Source organism: Protopterus annectens, chromosome 13.part0 (assembly GCF_019279795.1).
Source record: "Protopterus annectens isolate FY-2018-M chromosome 13.part0, PAN1.0, whole genome shotgun sequence".
NCBI classification, from domain to species: domain Eukaryota; kingdom Metazoa; phylum Chordata; order Ceratodontiformes; family Protopteridae; genus Protopterus; species Protopterus annectens.
In genome coordinates, this window is record NC_056747.1 from 453007407 (window position 1) to 453026150 (window position 18744).

Genomic DNA, 18744 nt, shown 5'->3' on the forward strand with positions numbered 1-18744 from the left:
TGAAACAGACCCTTATAAATATATGGCATACAAAGCAACTAAGCGGTGTAGTAGTAGTGGTTAATTTGATAGGACAGAATGCATTTCACTAGAACAGGATTGCGAAGCCATCACTCTAACTATATATATAATTGCATTCTCTTTAATCAGCAACACAGTTCATCAGCTATGTTTCATCAGTCCTAAAGATCAAGCATCCTCATGAACGAAAAACAAGCTAACAAAAAAAATCAAAATAAATGTTTGTGTGTATGTGTGTGTGTGTTTGTCCGTGGAGGTGGTAAGATCCACAGCACCATCCAGTCCTATACTACTTTGAGTATATAAATTCCAAGATTGCACAGCATTGGGAAAAAGGAGATCTTGGATTTAAACACAACAGAAGCATTCACTGAATGATCAACAAAATAGAAATTGATCAAAAGATCTGCTTAATTTCATTTCATTGATTCAACTATGTGATAAATATAACTGCTTTCATATGAGTGTGTGTGTGTGTGTGTGTGTGTGTGTGTGTGTGTGTGTGTGTGTGTGTGTGTGTGTGTGTGTTTATACATATATATGTATGTGTGCACATGGGCATACGTAATAAAAACAGTTTGCTTTAAAGCATTGAAAACCTAAGAATGTGTTGTTCATTATTTATTTGCAGAACTTCAGTTAATATATATATGGAAAGTGTAGTTAGGCAGCATAGGATGGTGGTTTGTAGGATGAAGTTGGTGATCAAGAAGAGGAGGAAGAGTGTGAGGGCAGCACCAAAGATCAAATGGTGGAAATTGAAAAAGGGTAATTGTGAGGTGGAGTTCAGGGATGAGTTAAGCCAGGCACTGGGTGGCAGTGAAGAGTTACCAAATAGCTGGGTAACTACAGCAGAGTTAGTAAGGGAGATGGCTAGAAAGGTGCTTGGTATGACATCTGGACAGACAAGGAGACATGGTGGTGGAATGAGGAAGTACAGGAGAGTATACAGAGAAAGAGGTTGGCAAAGAAGAAGTGGGATTGTCAGAGAGATGAAGAAAGTAGACAGGAGTACAAGGAGATGAGGTGCATGGCAAAGAGAGAGGTGGCGAAGGCTAAGGATAAGGCATATGAAGAGTTGTATGAAAGGCTGGACACTAAGGAGGGAGAAAAGGACCTGTACTGATTGGCTAGACAGAGGGACCCAGCTAGGAAAGATGTGCAGCAGGTAAAGGTGATAAAGGATAATGAGAGAAACATACTTACAAGTGAGGAGAGTGTGTTGAGCAGATGGAAAGAGTACTTTGAGGGGTTGATGAATGAAGAGAATGAGAGGGAGAGAAGGTTGGATGGTGTGGGGATAGTGAATCATGAAGTACAATGGATTAGCAAGGAGGAAGTAAGGATAGCTATGAAGAGGATGAAGAATGGAAAGGCTGTTGGTCCAGATGACATACATGTGGAAGCGCGGAGGTGTTTAGGTGAAATGGTAGTGGAGTTTTTAACCAGATTGTTTAATGAAATCTTGGAAAGTGAGAGGATGCCTGAGGAATGGAGAAAAAAGTGTTTTGGTACCAATTTTTAAGAATAAGGGTGATGTGCAGAGCTGCAGTAACTACAGAGGGATTAAACTGATCAGTCACAGCATGAAGTTATGGGAAAGAGTAGTGGAAGCTAGGTTAAGAAGGGAGGTGATGATTAGTGATCAGCAGTATGGTTTCATGCCAGGAAAGATCATTACAGATGCGATGTTTGTTCTGAGAGTGTTGATGGAAAAGTACAGAGAAGGTCAGAAGGAGTTGCATTGTGTCTTTGTGGATTTAGAGAAAGCATATGACAGGGTGCCTAGAGAGGAGTTGTGGCATTGTATGAGGAAGTCGGGAGTGTCAGAGAAGTATGTAAGAGTGGTACAGGATATGTACGAGGGTAGTGTGACAGTGGTGAGGTCTGCGGTGGGAGTGACAGATGCGTTTAAGGTGGAGGTGGGATTACACCAAGGATCAGCTCTGAGCCCTTTCTTATTTGCAATGGTGATGAACAGGTTGACAGATGAGATCAGGCAGGAGTCCCCATGGACTATGATGTTTGCAGATGACATTTTGATCTGTAGTGAGAGTAGGGAACAGGTGGAGGAGACCCTGGAGAGGTGGAGATATGCTCTAGAGAGAAGAGGAATGAAGGTCAGCAGGACTAAGACAGAATATATGTGCGTGAATATGAGGGAGGATAGAGGAATGGTGAGGACGCAGGGAGTAGAGGTGGCGAAGGTGAATGAGTTTAATTACTTGGGATCAACAGTTCAAAGTAATGGTGAGTGTGGAAGAGAGGTGAAGAAGAGAGTACAGGCAGAATGGAGTGGGTGGAGAATAGTGTTAGGAGTGATTTGTGACAGATGAGTACCAGTAAGAGTGAAAGGGAAGGTCTACAAGAGGGTAGTGAGACCAGCTATGTTATATGGGTTGGAGACAGTGGCATTGACAAAAAGGCAGGAGTCAGAGCTTGACGTGGCAGAGTTGAAGATGTTAAGATTTGCACTGAGTGTGACGAGGATGGACAGGATTAGGAATAAGTATATTAGAGGGTCAGCTCAGGTTGGAAGGTTTGGAGACAAAGCCAGAGAGGCAAGATTACGTTGGTTTGGACATGTGCTGAGGAGGGATGCAGAGTATATTGGGAAAAAGATGCTAAGGATGAAGCTGCCAGGTAACAGGAAGAGAGGAAGGCCTAAGATAAGGTTTATGGATGCGGTGAGAGAGGACATGCAGGTGGTTGGTGTGACAGAGCAAGATGCAGAGGACAGGAAGAAATGGAAACAGTTGATCTGCTGTGGTGACCCCTAATGGGAGCAGCCGAAAGAAGAAGAAGAAGAAGAAGAGAAAGCATATGACAGGGTTCCTAGAAAGGAGTTGTGGTATTGTATGAGGAAGTCAGGAGTGTCAGAGAAGTATGTAAGAGTGGTACAGGATATGTATGAGGGTGGTGTGACAGTGGTGAGGTCTGCGGTGGGAGTGACAGATGCATTTAAGGTGGAGGTGGGGTTATATCAAGGATCAGCTCTGAGCCCTTTCTTATTTGCAATGGTGATGGACAGGTTGACAGACGAGATCAGACAGGAATCCCCATAGACTATGATGTTTGCAGGTGACATTGTGATCTGTATTGAGAGTAGGGAACAGGTGGAGGAGACCCTGGAGAGATGGAGATATGCTCTAGAGAAAAGAGGAATGAAGGTCAGTAGGACTAAGACAGAATATATGTGTGTGAATGAGAGGGAGGATAGAGGAATGGTGAGGATGCAAGCAGTTGAGGTGGCGAAGGTGGATGAGTTTAAATACTTGGGATCAATAGTTCAGAGTAACAGTGAGTGTGGAAGAGAGGTGAAGAAGAGAGTACAGGCAGGATGGAGTGGGTGGATAAGAGAGTCAGGAGTGATCTGTGACATCTGAGTACCAGTAAGAGTGAAAGGGAAGGTCTACAAGAGGGTAATGATACCAGCTATGTTATATGGGTTGGAGACAGTGGCACTGACAAAAAGGCAGGAGTTTGAGCTGGATGTGGCAGAGTTAAAGATGTTAAAGCTTGCACTGGGTGTGACGAGGGTGGACAGGTTTAGGAATAAGTATATTAGAGGGTCAGCCCAGTTTGGAAGGTTTGGAGACAAAGCCAAAGAGGTAAGATTACATTGGTTTGGACATGTGCTGAGGAGGGATGCTGAGTATATTGGGAAAAAATGCTAAGGATGAAGCTGCCAGGTAACAGGAAAAGAGGAAGGCCTAAGATAAGGTTTATGGATATGGTGAGAGAGGACATGCAGGTGGTTAGTGTGACAGAGCAAGATGCAGAGGACAGGAAGAAATAGAAACAGATGATCCGCAGTGGCGACCTATATATATATATATATATATATATATATATATATATATATATATATATATATATATATATAGTCATACTTCCTCTATTTCAGTAATACAAACAGGACTATTCTGAAACATTTCAAAGTGCAAACTCATTCTCCAATAATTACCAAATAATTTTCTCAGCATATGATGTTCTGCATACCTGAGTGCACTGTCCCTTGGATGAGATGTTAAACTGCTGTTAAGTTGTCATTGTATTTAAAATTCTTAGACAGTAAATTCCTAGTCCACCATTCACACATACGTTCAAAAGTGAGAGTCTCAGAATAAGGGGGAAAAACATACACTTCCTTGTTAACCCTTCTTTCTGCATGCCACTTTTTTGCCATTGAAAAATATTTTTAAATTTAACCATCTAGTATACAATTTTAACTGCAATATCAAGGATGCTAAGTCACTTTTGAAACAAGGGACAGAAGTGGTCCTTTCAATAAGAACGATTGAATGGCATTATTAATCTCAACATTGCTGTAATTGTAAATATTAAAATTAGAATGAAATCCCACCTCTTTGAGGTCACAGTCAACACTGGCAGTGCTATTAACATCATTTGAATTGTCCATGTTAAGGATTAATAATTTTTTCTGCCCTTTCTCCTGTGTTTCTCTTTGCATTTTGCTGTACACTGGTTTTCTGGTGAACCGTTTGATGGTTTCCAGTATGATTGCCAGTTTGAAAATATTCCTCTAAATGAACAACATTCATCGGTTCTAAAAAAAGAAAATCTTCATTGACAGTCTGAACATTTATAACTGGAAACACTGTCTCATTTTCATTTTGCCCCTTATAATTCAAATCCATTTGGAAAGAATTATCAACTTGCTTTGGTTTTGGGTAGGCTTTCTTTGAATCAATATTCCAACTTGTCCTTTAATAATTTCTTAATTTTTTTAATTTTGCATTCTTTATTTAGTTCAGCAGCTTTGCCCACCTTGTGGAACATCATTTTGTACTCCAGCTCCACAAGGTATGAAGTAAGTAATTTTCATCTAGAAGACTAAAAGATAGTATATGCAAACATATTTACAACATCAGGTAAAAGGAGAATAATGCACTCTATAGACACTCCCTAGTCTGTCCAGCATTTAAAAAATGTATTTTTTTCATCATTGCTAATGTTAAAATACTTGATAGAGGTGGAGAACCCCAAAACTTTCTAGAAATAATGGACCTTTCTATTGTTAGTGTTCTTAAGATGAAAGAGATGTGGTCAACAGACCACAGTGCTTTGCCAGGGATTGGTCTGCACCTCTCCCATCTAGTCTTTTGAATGTTACCTAAAACATTGTCTTCCCCCATAGTGACTTTTTTAGGCAATGCCAAACTGATGCCTTCCATACATTTAGGCCAGCTACTTCACAGGCAGGAACTAAAGCTGTAAGTGTCTCTATTTGCATCAAAAATAAATATACTTCAAGGCTAGTCAAACAGGACAATACACCTGAGCTGATCCATGGTCAAATCACCATAGGTAAAATCTAATACCACTTCTTTGCAAGCTATAGGTCCCCTTCTATGACCCAGGAAATCCATACCATGTATTTAAACTTATTAGAAACACTAACCATACAACCCAATAGCATATTCATGGGTGATTTTAATTACCCCACTATAAACTAGGAATCCTATAAGACACCAAATGTACATGCACAGAAATTCCTGGATTTTGTAAACACAGACTCCCTGGACCAGATAGTCAATAACCCCAAACAGGGGAGCAACCATACTGGATCTGGTCCTCATTAATATGGGACAATGCTACACACCCCTACTGTAATGCCTTCCCTGGTAAGGTCAGACCACAAAATGGTCTCCTTTGAAGTAAAAATAAAACCTGGGTCACAAGCTAAACCTGGAATATTCAGGAAATATTCTAAGGCTAACCTCCTGCTATTAAGTGAGAACCTGGCAAAATTTCAAGCCCTCATAAACCCTGAGAACACTTCTGCCTGTGCAGAACTGTTCACAGAAACTCTGTACAAGCATGTTAATACCTGCATAGAGGCAGCTGTACACACCAGGAAGAAGTGCAGACTAACTCAAAAAACAAGCCACCCTGGTGGAATCACAAAATCAATTGGCTGTATGACAGGATGAAGAAAATCATGGCAAAAATTAGGAGGTGCACCACCCAGCAGAATAAAAACACTCTCATCAAACTAAACAAACAACTCAGAGGACAAACAAAGTCTATCAAAGCCAAATTTGAGGTAAGTTTGGCCTCCGAGGCCAAGGACAACTACAACTAATTTTTTATCTATGTCCGCAACCTCAAAGGCAATACACAATTGTGCATAGAGCTCATAGAAAATGGAGCCACCTATACTGAGCCAGAAGATACAGCAAACCTCCTGGCTGATAAATTCAGCTCTCTCCCCCTTAACCTTCCCGCAGGAAATACCATCAAATATGACTCCCCCTACTATTACTAGGGAAGAGGTCCTTAATGCCCTCTATAAGATCAAGAATACTGCATCAGTGTCCCCAAGCAATATCCCAGGAAGCCTTCTACATAGCATGAAACATGATCTATCAGGGCATCTGGAATTACTATTTAACTGTAGCCTTCAAACAGGCTTTGTGCCTCAAGACTGGAGAAAGTCAACAATCATCCCTCTGCTCAAAGGTGGGTCATCTACAGACCCTGGAAACTATAGACCCATAAGTCTCAACAGTCTTATATGTAAGCCATGGAAAGAATTATCACAGAGATGATCAATAGAAATATATTAAACCTCTAGACACTGGACCTAACCCAGTTTGGTTTTGTCAAGGGCAGATCATGCCTACTCAACCTGGTGGACTTCTTCAAGAAGGTCACCAAAGCAATGGATAAGGGCAAAGTAGTTCACACTGTCTACAATGACCTGGCCAGGGCATTTGACACAATAACTCACTCAGCTATTGTTGACAAACTCAAGATGGTTAGGTATAAACCCGTATGTCACCGACTGGATAACCAACTGGCTCACAGACAAGAACCAGGAAGTTAGAATTGGGGAGTCCACTTCTACAAAGAAGCCAGTCACAAGTGGAGTCTCCCAGGGATCAGTCCTTGGACCACTCCTTTTTGGCATTTACATCTCAGAAGTCAAGGCCAATGTCAGTGGTCTCTGGCTAACAAAATTTGCAGATGATTGATTAGGAGCTGTCATTGAATCAACACAGACACAAATGTTCTCCAGGAAGGGCTGACACAGGCAAACAACTGGCGTCAGAGCCATGGACTAAAACTAAATGCCAAGAAATGCATAATTGTTTCCTTTGGGAAGTTATCCATCCCTGGTAACTATCATATTGACAACACACCCTTTAGAGTTGACCCAGTAGTCAGGGACTTAGGGACACACATAGATAGTACTCTAGCCTTTGATCATCATGTGTCTACAGTGGTGAGGAAATCATTCTATGTTGCACAACTTATAAACAAAGGTATGGCATCTAAGTCCAAGGAAGTCATTGTTCCACTGTATTCATCATTCATCAGACCTATCATTGAGTACAATGCTCCCTTTGGTATGTGCCTAACCAAGGCATATCAAACAACTGGAATGCCCACAGAGGTTCATCACTAAAAGAATACAGGGTGTTAGTAATATGTCCTATGCAGATGGCCTCAAGGCCCTATCCCTGTATTCTGTCTCCTACAGGCTTTTGAGGAGAGATCTATGCCTGGCATACAGGGCATTATCAGACCCCACTCTGATGGACCTCCTGCATATCCACAAAGCAAACAGCTCCAGAATTACCCATTCTAAAGATTTAAACCTTGCCTGTGATATAAATAGGACCTGCTGGGGAGATAGGTATATATCCCAGAGACTACCCCGTCTATGGAGCAGGCTCCTCATCCTCCAAGTGCAACTTGGACAATTGGATGGGGAACCAGAAATTCATCCCGGGTTTGGCACCCATGTCTCTAATGGACAGAGGTAATCTGTAAATGGTACATCTCACAGGCCCATGCTTACACTTATCAAGGTTATCAGAACTTGTCAGAGATTTGGGATGCATGGGTAGGCTTAAAAAGGCCCTTGTGGTCATTAGTTTAGTAAACACCTATGAATCTATAAATAAAGACTTGTAATAGTATACATTTTAAATAAATTTTTTTTTATCTATTAGAGAATTATTTATATGTGCCATATTTTAAAGTGGAATTTACAATTAGTGATGTTTTTTGATGTATGTACTTTGGTGGTGCTGCGGTAGCATTGTCGCCTCACAGTAAGATGTTGTCCTGTTTGATTCTCAGCTAGAGCCTCTTCTGTGTGGAGACATGCGTGAATGGGCGTACCTTCGTTGTAGGTTGTGCGTCAGAGCTGGCAACTCGGCATGTAAAAATCTACTGCCAATCATTAGTGGACTGGAGTTCCACTGTGGCGACCCCTAACTGGGAAAAAGCCAAAAGACACAACAACAACAACAACTTTAAGTATTTTTTATGTTATACTGTCTTATAGTTTTGCATGTTATTGTAATTGATCAACGTATTTAAGGAAGTGAGGTCATGATGTATTTAACTCTGAGGCTGTTCCAGGAAGTAATGGGATGAAAATGCTAAGTTTAGTATTTTCATGTGCATACAATAAATTAGTTTTGTGTTTATTTCAAGGGATTAAGTTTGTTTCTCGTGGATATAGTTTCACTTTATTTAGTAACTCAGCCATGTTTCATGAGGCTGGTATACTTGTGTTGTTTTCATGAGTCGAGTCGTCCTGTTTGTTGTATTATTTAGCATGCAAGATTTCCTCTATGCTGTAGCACACTTCTACATGTTGAATTTACATAAACATATACTGTACACTGAGTAAAAACTCATTACTTTTTCTCCCCTGCATACTTTCTTATTAAAGCTGTGGGCATGGCAGTGTGTCCCTCTTTTTGCCCACAGGGAATTCACAACAATATTTTTCTACAGATGAATATCACTTCAGCCACATGTCACCAACCAAATGTACCACAGGGAAGTGCCTTTCTGTCTAGGCACCTGAGCCCTCTTATCTTAATTTGGTGTCATTAATATTCTCAAAAAAAATCTTCATACAACTTTTCCGGAGTTTCACTACTGCTGCGTATTTCAAAACATATGCTTTGTTGTCTCTTCCTCACCACAAAATAAACACACTCTTTTGATTGTCTTTTTATATGGCATATCCCCCTTTACTGGTAATTTATTTATTACCATTCACCACAGGAAACCATATCACTACATTTTCCTTACTTTAATGAATGTAATAACTCATTCTGGTAAATTTTCACATGGACTTACATAATGATAATGTTTCATCACATTATTATACCATTTCTTTCTATCTTTCTCTATATCATCAATTTTTATTTTCCATACTAGTAATTTTTCTTGATAATTTTTAATTTCTCAAGTTACATATTGTTTCTGTTTTTCTTATTTTTATCATCTCCTAGAATTTTTTTGTTCTATATAAAGTTTAAAGCAGTAAAATAAAAAACTGAATTTAGAAACAAATCCCCATTCATCTTCATAATTCGCTCTTGTGTTCTTTTTAATTTTGTATGATTGTTTTATTTCCTTCTTTCTACTAATATCTTGTTGCAATATTTTACCCAAATATTAGATACCTCCTCCCTTCTCCATTGTAAATAATATCTTTGCTGAATAGTAATACCTTATTTTTTCTCTATTTATTTGATATAGTTTTTTTTAAATTCAGTTTGTTAGTCAGACTAGTTTCTACAGATCTTCTTTGTGGTTATGTGATCTTTCCAAAACAGCAATTTTTCACACTCTCTAATTTCATCACATAATTTCTTATTTATTCTTTTTATTCCATTTCCTATTTTAATACACTCCCTTTCTGACATCACCTCTGACAATACTGCTAAATGGTCTGAAACAAGTTATAACTGTATCACCATCTGCTACCCTCGCTTTCTGATAATACAAAATAATCAATTTTACATCCAACTGCCCCCATTCTAAAAGTCCATTGCCTTTTGTTCCACATAGCTAGCTAATTTACCACATTTTATCACTTCCTGTATTTTTTACCACTTTCCCTTTCTTTTTACATCTTCCCCTTAAAATCTGATTTAAGTTCCCTGCAATTATAATCTTCATGTTAACCACCACATAGACTATTATTTGATGAAACAGATTTTCTCTTTCCTTGCTAGTTACATATGCATATAATGCTATAATTCTGTAAACATGATCTCTCTGCCTCATGTCCACAGCAGTTAACCTTCCCATCCTTACCAACATTACATATATTTTCACTGTTTCTTTTAATGTTAGTGAGTGGTACAACAGGAAGCATACTCACCATTGGTGCAGAAGGTTGTGGGTTTTATTGCTATACCAGGAAGCCATATTACTGACACTGCAGTGCAGCACAAGGGTGCTATATTTCTGAGTGGGTTGCCGACTTATACAGATTTTCCTAATGGCGCAAATTGAGGACCCATCTGCTTGAACTGGTGATAACTCAGGTGGATGTAAATCATCCAAGGTACCTATCAAAAAGATTATGCTCCTTTATTTTTATGCAAAAAGAAATCTCATTTACATATTTACAACTATATAGATATACAAATCTATTTACACTATTCATAATTTCCTTTACAATGTTGCTAAATTTTTAACCCTATTAAACCCCCACTCCTTTTTCCATAACCACCACCTGATTTTACCTAATATTGCTGCTAAAATCCATTTACCATTAAACATAATTTCATTTATTCTTTCATTCCATAAAGCACATAAAACATAAAATAACTTTTTATCTAGTCTTTTAACATAATATTTGCTTCTGTTGTTATAATGTCCATATTTAATCATATCCATGTTTATTTTATCCACTTATTATATATCTTCAAAAAAAACTCTACATAGTTTCCTCAGAATGTTTTTACTCTTTTACATTTCAAAAACACATTCCATAGTTTCTTCTTATTAACAAAGTAAATATATTCTATTACTTTTCTTTTTATATGGCATATTTATCGATTACCAATCTCTGATTATGCCATTTGCTTCTTACTTTAATAGCTTTAATTTTATCTGTTACATTTTCCCATGATTTTACATAGTAATGTTTAATCACTACATTCTTATACCATACTTTTCTGTCTTTTTTATATCATCAATTTTTATTTTCCACAAAAAGATTTTTTTTCTCGGTAACACTTTATTTTTTAATTTATACAGTCTCTTTCTCATTTACTGTTTTTACCATACCCCAAGATTTATCATACTTATATTTATAGTTTTACTACTTGATCTCTCATTTTTTTCATTTATCCACTTTAACACTTTGTGCAAGTTTAACGAAGTAGCATATACCACTTGCTTAATTAAGCCTAAACATCCTTACTCTTTATTTACATACAGAACTTACAAAACTTCTCCTTTTACTAAGCTTAAACTAGAACCCATTATAAATATATATGTATGTATAGTATGTATGTATGTATACATATGTATATATATATATATATATATATATATATATATATATATATATATATATATATATATATATATATATATATATATATATATATATATTATATATATTATATATGTATATATATATAAATCTTGGGGTATGGTAAAAACAGACCAGTGACAAGTGGAGTACCACAGGGTTCAGTCCTGGGTCCTCTCCTGTTTGGTATCTACTTCTCTGAAGTACAGGCTAACACAGAAGGTCTTTGGCTAACAAAGTTTGCAGATGACTGCAAACTAGGAGTCATAATCGAAACTCCTAACGATGTGGACATACTACAAAAGGGCCTCACTGAGACAGATGCCTGGTGTCAAAGCCATGGCCTGAAGCTCAATGCCAAAAAGTGTATTATCATCTCCTTTGATAAAAACTCTGTACCCATGAACTACCACATAGCTGGTAGTCTACTTAATGCTGAAAATGTGATAAGAGACCTTGGGACACAGGTGGACAGTAGCCTCTCCTTTGATAATCACATCGCCACAGTGGTCAGGAAATCCTTCTATGTGGCTCACCTCATCACAAAAGGTTTCTCATCCAGAAAAAAAGAGGTCATTGTTCCCCTCTACTCATCACTCATTAGACCCATTATAGAGTACAAAGCTCCTTTTGGTATGTACCTCACAAGACATCTACAATAACTGGAAAGGCCACAGAAATACCTCACAAAGAGGATTAGTGGCCTCAAACAGATGCCCTATGCAGACCATCTCAAAAAACTCCAGCTTTACTCCGTTGCATATCGCCTACTCAGAGGCGATCTCTGCCTAACATACAAAGCTATGTCAAACCCAGAGCTGCTGGACATGCTCCACTTAAAGAAATCCCAATCCCTCTGAGCTACACGCTCTAGGGACCTAAACCTTATCACCACAATAAACAGAACATGCTGGAGGGATAGATTCCTCTCCCAGAGACTTCCCATACTCTGGAACAGATTACCTATCTATGTCAAACAGAGCTCCTCATTAGCACTCTTCAAGAAAAATCTTGATGATTGGATGGGAGATAGGAAATTCACCCCGGGGATCACTTCTGTGGCTCTGCTCGACAGGGGCACAGGAAAATAATTTTCTTGGGTAACGAAAGCCAGGGTACACTTTTGGCTAGGCTTATATCTGCCCTAGGGCAAATAGTCTAGTACCCTCCTATGAACCTATGAACCTATGTGTGTGTTTATGGGATCACTATGTAATATCGAAATTCCACAATCCTGAGACTCGAAATCCTGAGGACCAGAATCTCAAGATTGCAGAATCTCGAAAGTAGTGAATGGGGATTGCCGTACAGTGCGAAATGGGAACTTTGCCATTCAGTACACTGTAGTGCAATCTTGGAGTTGGTATATTTAAGTTGCAGGGGGTGCAGAGGGGGCTTGCCCCCCTGCATACAGGTTAAAATAGTTTGGTGGATGTTTTACTTTTTTTTTTTTTTTTTTTTTTAATGTTCAAGATTCCGTAATCTCGAGATTTTGTTCCTCGGGATTTTGAGTCTCGGGATTGTGGAATTTTGATATTCCGTAGTGATCCATACATATATATATATATATATATATATATACACACACACACACACACACACACACACACACACACACACACACACACACACACACACTAATTCCTTTTCAAATAGCAATATAAATATACTTGCTAAGTATACTTTTTTCCCATCAGTACTGCATTTCTCAAATAAGATTTTTTTCAAATGATAATTTATATGTTGTCCAAAAAGACAGGTTTGTTTTATTTCTTCTATTGTTTTTTTCCTATTGAATTCTACTTATGTCATTATTTCCAAATGTTATACCTAATGCAGAAACTTCATTCATTGTAAAATATATGCCTCCTGTGTTTACTACATCACCTAAACCTTTAATTATCTCTTTATTTAAATCCATCCATATCACTACAAGACACTCATTTGTGCAAATTATTACTTCTTTTATCTATATTTTGTTTTTTGCAATTATTACAATGTCATCTGTATATATTAACAGGATTGAAATTATTAACCCATAAGGTGTTATTATATCCCACCTCCTTCATTATGTGATTTATTTTACTTACTATCTCATTCATAACTAATGCCAAGAGTATACAACTCATTGGACATCCTTGTCATACACCATATATATATATTTGCCAACTGGCTCACTGACAGTACCCACACTGTGAAAGTAGCAGACTCCAAATCCGACTTCAGACCAGTGACAAGTGGAGTACCACAGGGTTCAGTCCTGGGTCCTCCCCTGTTTGGTATCTACTTCTCTGAAGTACAGGCTAACACAAAAAGTCTTTAGCTAATGAAGTTCACAGATGACTGCAAACTAGGAGCCATAATCAAAACTTTTAACGATGTGGACATCCTACAAAAGGGCCTCACTGAGACAGATGCCTGGTGTCAAAGCCATGGCCTCAAGCTCAATGCCAAAAAGTGCATTGTCATCCCCTTTGGTAAAAACTCTGTACCCATGAACTACAACATAGGCGGTAGTATACTTAACACCGAAAGTGTGATAAGAGACCTTGGGACACAGGTGGACAGTAGTCTCTCCTTTGATAATCTTGGGTGGCAAAAGCCAGGGTACCTTTTTGGCTGGGCTTGTATAGGCCCCAGGGCCAATAGCCTAGTACCTACCTATGAACCTATGAACCACTCTTCATATGTACCTCTTGGATTAATCAGCCATTTATAATTTATTTGTTCTTTATTATTGCTATATGTTGACCTATATAATTTCATAACTGTCTGACTTATATTATTTCATTATTACCCATAGGATTTCATGTCCAATTGCATCAGATTTTTATTATGGTCTCCTGTCATGATTTCACTTCTTCTTTTCTATTCATAGTTTCATCCACAAATTCTCTAAGTATCATTAATAATTCTTAACAGGCTTTTACCTTTATGCTATACATATATATATATATATATATATATATATATATATATATATATATATATATATATGTACATAATACAAATAAACCAAAAACAGGAACTGCAACAAAACCACTTTATTCAGATATTCATTTATCTGAATAAAGTGGTAATACCTTCCATAATATTTTCTATTTTAGTTTCATATTTCTTTTGTATTATTTTTCATAAAGATATTATATTCATTATTATTCAGTATTATTGGTCTTCAGTTTTTTAATCATCTTTTATCTTTCTTCTTCCATATGAATTTAAGTATTTATTAATTTATTTGTTTATTGACATTTGATTACTGTGAAATTATGACTGGGTAGAAGCCAATTTTTCAGTGGAGACCTGTGGAGAAAAGCTCCAAAGTATTCCACTACATAATTCTTTATGCATTTCTTATTCTTTATTATAAAACTTTAATTTAGCCATTTATTCAAAATCTTTAAAAAATATGTTTTGCCAATCCCTTAAATGTTTATACATTTCATACCCTATTCTATCTGGTCCTCTAGCCAAATGTATATTTTATTGTCCTAATAGTTTATTGAACTCATTTATAGAAATCTCCTTTTGCAAGTCTTTATTTTCTTTTTCTGTTAACTTTTTCTTCTGCGTTTCATGTTTTTCTCACCACCTTCTTTTTTCCATTAAACATTCCTTGTACATATTATACTGCACTGTTCATAATCTTTTCCAGAGTTCTTTCTATTTCTCCTTTTACATTTTTATTTCTCTCATTACACTACCATCTAATCTGCTTAAGTAACTAAATACTTCTGTTTTTCCTCATAAAAATGTCTTTGCTTATATAACAATTCTTGTATTTTTCTTTATTTCTTCTATTACAGTTCTATTCATACCCCTTTGGAAGACCATGAATTTTTGTCCCAAAGTCTTAACTTACCACATCTTAGAATTTCTAACATTTTCTTATATCATTTCCTTTCTTTCTATGCTTGCCTCTTAAATCACAAAGTCTCCTGTTATTATAATATTAATTTTTATCACCACATACTTCTTACAGCAAGAGGTTCTCTGGTTCGATCCTCGGCTGGGATGCCTTCTGTGCGGAGTCAGCATGTCCTTCCTGTGGTCGCGTGAGTTTCCTCCGGGTGCTCCGTTTTTCTCCCACATCCCAAAGACGTGCTGTAGGTGGATTGGACACTCTAAAATTGGCCCTAGGCATGAGTGTGTGTGTGTGTGTGTGTGTGTGTGTGTGTGTGTGTGTGTGTGTGTGTGTGTGTGTGTGTGTGTGTGTGTGTGTGTGTGTGTGTGCCTCCTGTGGAAGGTTGGGCACCAGGCTGGCAACTCAACACCATAAAACTCCACTGCCAATCATGAGCGGACAGGTGATCTGCTGTGGTGACCCCTAATCGGGAAATTCCGAAAGAAGAAGATCACCACATAGTCTAAAGTATGATGAAATAACCTTTCCCTTACTTTATGATTAGTATAAGCATATAATGTTATAATTGTATACACTTGCTCTTTCCATTTTAAATCTGCAATGGTTAATCTTGCTGTTTTTGTTATAGTTACATCTAATATCTTTACTGTAGTTCTACAGGATATTGCTATTCCAGAACATCTCTCATTTCCCAAATTCCATATAATATTTCCTCCTCATAGTTTCTCTGTTTGCAATTTTTCATTTTCTAAAAATCTTGTCTTCTAATATAATTACGTCTACATCACATGTATTACACCATTCCAGAATCTCTATTCTTCTTACTATATTCATAATACTATTCACATTTATAAAAAGTACTGTAACATTTGCATTTTTCCTTTTCTTTAGATTCATGCTTTCATAAGTTCGTAGCTAATTACTAGGCTAGCTTTCTTAACAGGCCATTTTAAGTCTAACCAATTTCCCTCACAAAGATGAGAATCAAACCCTGTACCTTGTCTCTGTTAGCCAAACACTTTAAATGTTAAACGAACTCCCAATCATAGGATCATAGGATCACAGGAGATTACTAGGCTATTGACCCAGAGGTTATTTCAAGCCTGGCTATTTCATCCCAATGTAATACCATAGAAATGTTAGCTAATACCCAAGATTTCATTTAGTAATGGCTGCCCATGTCCATGAGGGTTGTGGGCATTATTCCTGGTAAGAATTTATGGTACCCCATCCACTCGTCCTGGTCCCTCCTGAACAGTGTCATAGAGGTGCTCTGTTTCACATGAATAAGTAGCCTATTCCAAAGACATGGCAGTCACAGGGATATAAATCTGTCCTTCCAGCATGTCCTATTTAAGTTGCAGGCCATATTTAGGTCCCTGGAATGGGTATCCATAGTTCCATTTGATTTACAGATATGCAGCAAGTTCATTAGATTTGGGTTTGACATTGCTCTGTAGGCCAGGCATAAGTCTCCCCTAAGAAGTCTATATGATACAGAGTACAGTAGTTGGGACTATGGTCAGTCTGTGTACAGCACATGCTGGAGTCCCTGATCTTTGTCAGAAACCTCTGAGGTCTCTTCAACTGCTGCAGGTGCTTTATATGGTGCATGCTGAATGTATACTCGATTATGGGCTGGATTAATGCCAAGTATAGAGGGGTTATAATCTCTTTTGCTCTCGAGGCAATGCCTTTACTAATCAGGTGTGCTATGTAGAATGCCTTCCTTACTACAGTAGACATATGGTGGTTGAAGTTAAGGTCTCAGTCAATTTGTGATCCCAGGTCCCTTACCACTTCATGGGTACTTAGGGTATGGTTGTTGATTTGATAGTGTGAAGGGACATTGTTTTGCCGAAGGGAATGATGATGCATTTCTTTGCATTCAGTTTGAGATTGTGACTAAGACACCAGTTGTTGGTTTGCATAAGACCCTCCTGGAGTATACTGGTATCATTTGGGGATTCCATAATTGCACCCAGTTTGCAGCCATCTGCAACTTAGTCAGCCATAACCCCTTAGTTTTGACCTGAACTTCCGAGAAGTATATACCAAGGGGATTTGTGGATTCCATAATTGCACACAGTTTGCAGTCATCTGCAACTTAGTCAGCCATAACCCCTTAGTTTTGACCTGAACTTCTGAGAAGTATATACCAAACAGTAGGGGGCCCAGCACTGACCCCTCAGCACCCTGCTAGTAACAGGTCTGCTGGTGGATGTGGAGCCACCCACTTAGTGTGTTTCCAGTTTCTGAGACAGTTGGCAATCCATCTTACAATGAAGGGAGATGCATTCAGTTTGCTAAGTTTATTGGTAATGCCTGAGTGTGAGATTGTGTCTAAAGCCTTTGCTAAATTGAGGTATGCTGTGTGCACATATTTGCCCTTGTCAGTGGCCCTGGTCACATTTTCAAAAAGATCCACCAGATTTAACAGGCAGGATCTGCCCTTGCTAAAGCTGAATTGGGTAGCATCAAGGGTTTGAAGGTCAGCTATGTCTTTATTTATGAGGTCCACAATGATACATTCCATGTCCTTACAGACGAGGATAGTCATGCTTATATGTCTGTAATTCCCAGAGGCTGTTGCTAGACCACATTTGTGGAAGGGAATAGCTGTTGCTGTTCTCCATTCTGCAGGAACAAAGTCTGTATTTAGATTATGATTGAAAAGGGTACTTAATGGTGATGCTAGTTCATGTTTTAGACTGTTTAGAAGACAGCCTGGGATGCTGTCTGGTCCTATAGAGGCTGTGTTTTTGCCCTGGACATGGCTTTGATGACCTGTTCTTCAAATATGTGGGGTGGAGGGAGTTTGGGGGAAGGTTTGTGAAAGGTTTGGAGGGGATAAGGGAGTGAAATTTTTGCTAAACCTATCTGCTAGCAGGTTTGCTATCTCTGTAGGGTCAGTGTGCATGATACCGTTGGTCACTACTTCTGCACATGCTTGAACCCTACCTTTTAGGCTACATATGTAGTTGTAAAAAACATTATGGTGATTCTTGGCTGTGCTTGCTAAGTTTTTCTCAAAGAAGTCCTTAGAGGATTTGACAAGTTGTCTTATTTGCCTGTTGAGGCTAAGGAGGGTCCTTTTTCATTGTTGGGGTCTTGCCTTTGTTTTCTTGGAGAGCACATTTTTGCAGTTATTGCAAAGGTTGTTGATGATGGATATCCACCATGGTGGCTTGTTTTTGCTTTGGGCTCTGGCTTTGATTCTTTCTGATACAGCAGAGTCTATATACTTATACGAGTGATTGCACAGGGCTGTAGTGTAAGCTTCAGTGTAGTTACCACTTCCAGCTGGGGGTGGTGTGGGTCAGATTGCATTTATACCTTCACCTAGGAGGGTATAGTTTGCCTTGGTGAAGGTCTTAGTCTGATTTCATCCATTGTAAGTTCTGGTGCTAGTGTCAGCTTGAAGGTGACTGATTTGTGGTCAGATTTAACTAATGAGGATCCAACAGTTGTGGTAGTGCATCTGTTTGACATGTTGTTGAGGACCAGATCTAGTATGCTTGTTCCCCTT